This window comes from Octopus bimaculoides, chromosome 2 (assembly GCF_001194135.2).
Source record: "Octopus bimaculoides isolate UCB-OBI-ISO-001 chromosome 2, ASM119413v2, whole genome shotgun sequence".
Lineage (NCBI taxonomy): Eukaryota > Metazoa > Mollusca > Cephalopoda > Octopoda > Octopodidae > Octopus > Octopus bimaculoides.
In genome coordinates this window covers 98,004,154-98,008,142 of record NC_068982.1, presented here as the reverse complement: position 1 = coordinate 98,008,142, position 3,989 = coordinate 98,004,154, and positions in this window count along the sequence as shown.

Sequence of the window (3,989 nt, the reverse complement as noted above, 5' to 3'; positions counted from 1 at the left end):
TATATATATATATATATATATATGTATATATACCATGATTTATCTTTGGAATTTTATCTCTTGGTTGTTATGAAATTTTCTATGAAACTTTTTTTTTGTTTTTTAAAAAGCCTTTTGTTGTGTATCTTTTTGCACATACTGTTGCAATATATTCCACTGGCATTGGTTGCTAACGGAAATATTCTGTTCTTTTTTACGTTACTTTTTTGTTTTTCCTTTTTATATATTTTCTTTACTCTATATCTTTTTTCTTGTTTTCTTCCACATTTTCTTTGTTTTTTTTTGTCCTTTTATTTATTTTTTTTGTCCTTCATAATGTCATTGTCATCATCACCATCTTTGTCGACATCATCATCATCGTCATCATCATGATTATTATTATCATAGTTGCCACATTCATTTTCATTATCATGTTTATGATCCTGATTATTATGAATAGTATTAATTATTAATTAATCAGTACTATTAATAATGCTATTATTGTCACTGTTATTTTGCCATGAAATCCTTGTCTTAACGTAAAACAATTACAAAAAAAAAATAAATGCAAATAAAAAAAAGGCAAACAAATACAATACATTTCTTCCTTAAAAAGAAAAAAAAATCTAAAAGTTATCAAGATTATATCTGCTCTATCACCTCGTCTTGAATGGAAAACTTCAAAGATACTTAAACTAAAGTATAATTTGGTTAGGACATAATGGTGGCTTAGGCATAGTCCTAGTTCTGTTACTATATATAAGATCCTTATTTTAAAAGTTAATAAAGTGGGGAAACATGAGCAAAGAGTGTTATGTTAGGATAATGTATATAAGCGTGTGTGTGTGTGTGTGTATTTATATAATATATTTATATGTATTATATATATCCGCATCAGTTATCTAGTTTTAAGTTTGTTGTATTCACTTGAATTATCTCAAGTAGGGAGGTTGCTGTATTCTTTCTGTGGAATACAAGTCTCAGATTGATTGCGTCTCTTCCACTGACATTCTCATATTCAAGAATACAAAAGTGTGTGTGTGTGTGTATAGATACTATTGATTCAACATAGTTTCTGCCTCAGAAGCACTTGGATGGTCTCATTCTGAAACTTGTAGTAAATGCTTGCAATCATAACTTGTCAGGTTTCTGAATTCTAACTGCTGTATCAGTTGTGATTATGGTGCCAGACTATTTCAGACTTGTTGGAGGCAGATAATAAGAATGCCTTTTGTCATCAAGTTGGATCCTCAAAAGTAAATAGCTGAAGTAGATCTAGCAAATCCACAATAATAGATCTGGTAAATAAAACTTTATTTTATCCCAGCTTTAGACACATAAGAATTTAATGTGAGGACATTAAATTGAGAAAGAAAAAAAGCTGTAAACCTTGTGGTGTCTCAAAGGTCAGTCAAGCATAAAAAAATTTAATCAGACAATAATAAACCAGTTAAATAAAAAAAATTTTTAATTAAACTGTTTTGTCATGAAGAAAAATAATACAAACAAAATCAGAAAGAAATGTGGGAAAGTTAAAAGCTAACTAAAGTAATTTCTTGTTGCTTGTTTTGTTATATTATGTTTTAGTATTCTGCAAGGTGAAATAAATGACCAAGAAAACATAATCAGCTGTTTCAGAGAAAAATCCCTCTTGCCCTCAACAACGAGTAACCTTCAGAAACATGACTAAAGATAATTCTATGGTATGTGATACGCACAATTGATGGTATAAATACTGAATGCTTCTCTGAAGAATATGAATTCTAAAAAAAAACTGTACCCTTTAATCACTGCCAGGATTATGACATTCCTCTTTTAATACATCTATCCCCTATTTCCCCCACCCTGCTCTATATCTAACCCACCAAAAATTACCAACACTGTTAGATGGCTGGGGAATGATATTCAGTTGGATCTTGTGTTATTAAATTTGAATTTTTCTATAAAAATTTTAAGTGTTTCTTTTATAAGTGTTAAATATTTTTCAAGTTTTAAAACCTTTTTGAGTTTTATTTTATTTTCCATGTTTGTCCATATAATTATTAAGTAAGCTACATTGTATATTGTGGGTATTGATAAAAAAATATCTTTATATAGATGTCACTTACTGACCATTGTCACTAAATCTGACTTCGAATCCTTCTTCCCACCCTTGCTCAAACCTGAACCCAAAGCCCTCTCAGAACACCTTCAATTTTATTATCACAGTTTGGATTTAAATGAGATACCAGCATGTTTGTCAAGCAACTTGGCAAAATGCAGCAGATACTTCAAAATTGATTAACATACAAACCAAAAAACAATGACAAAGAAAAAATGAGCTTCAAAAAGAAGAGACAAGGAGAAAAAGTCTTAAAGAGAGCAAATTGAATTGTTTCTGCTAAAAGTGAAAAATTCTTAAAATTTAATTTCTCATGCAATATTCCCTTCCCCTCCCCCCATCACCTGCCTTTTATTTATTAACCTTTTTTGTTTGTTTGTTTGTTTGTTTTTTTTTTCTAAGAAAAAGGAACAACTTTAAAAATGAATTCCAAAAGTTAATTAAAAAAAAGAAAGTCATTCACCAATAGCACTAAAAATTGATCTAGTGACCAAAAAAGCATAAGGCAGAACAGAAACCCAAGTTAAATTTTGCACATGTGCCTACAAGAATTAATGTTTTGTTTTATTTTTTTAAAACTAAACAAGGTGTACAAGTATTTCAAACTGGAACGTGTTTTTTGGCAGAGTGTCTTTGGTCAAAACCGTTCGGATTTGTATTTGTTCACGTTGTTTTAGTTGATGGATATCTACTATTTTCTTTACATCACTATTACTATCATTATTATCATTACATTTATTGATATTATTATTATTGTTATTTCCACCACCATCATCGTCATCATTAATCACTATATCCTTCCCTTTCTCCAGCAGCATCAATAAGATTTTAGATCATCATATTATTATAACTACTGTTACAGCTACTATAACTACAAATGATAATAATAATAATAATAATAATAATAATTATGACAGTTATAATTATTGCAAGATGACAGCTCAATGACTGTGTGCTTGTGTGTGTCTCTGCCGATGTTTGTGTATGAGTATATCAAGATTATCATTTTAAATATTTCTCGTTATTATTATTATTATTATTACTATTATTACTACTTCAGAATTGAGGTTCAGTTTACTTCATTGCCCATACTGCAGCATTTTTTCCTACCATTGTCCATCTCATAACTGATAAGAAAAGAAAAAAAAAAGCTTTGACCAATCACCATTCAGTTTATAGTTAGTGCAGAATTTCATCTTGTGGTACAACTGTTTGCTGCTGTTGCCCTCATACCTTTCTGTATGTATATGTTGATTGTGTACTTGATTTTTTGTGTGTGTGTGTATTGGTTGTTAGGAAACAAGCTATCCAATGTCTTTTGAGTAGTTGCTTAATAATGCACACTCAAAATACTTAAACCTCTCGAAGATTAATATAAATGAAGCAATTTCTCAAACCACAACTCTGAAATGAAAACGATGATAATAATAATAATGATAATAATAATAATGATAATTATAGTAATCTACCAAATACATCAGAAAAAATAGAAATAATTCTTTTTTCTGTATTTTTTATTTGGTTTTTATTTATTTATTTTTTTTTTTTCATATTCATGGCTGATATATTTTACATTTTCATGTATAAAAATAACAAAACAAAACTATTTATAGTGTGTGTGTATGTTTATTTATGTAACTTATTTTGTGGTTATATTTGCATATATGTACATGTGTATGCATATGCATTAATGTATGTGTGTGTATTTATTAGTTTCTTTCGTTTTTTTGTTTTTTTTTTTCAATTAACTCATACCTTTTTTTCATAGTGCTTAGTGATTGAAACAGAAAAAAAAAACTTAATTAAGTTTGAATGCCTGACAAGAAAGCAAAAATGTGTATAACTGTTATTATATGTGTTTGTATCTGCATGCTTGGAGACTTAAGCAATTTCTTCAGACTATAGATCT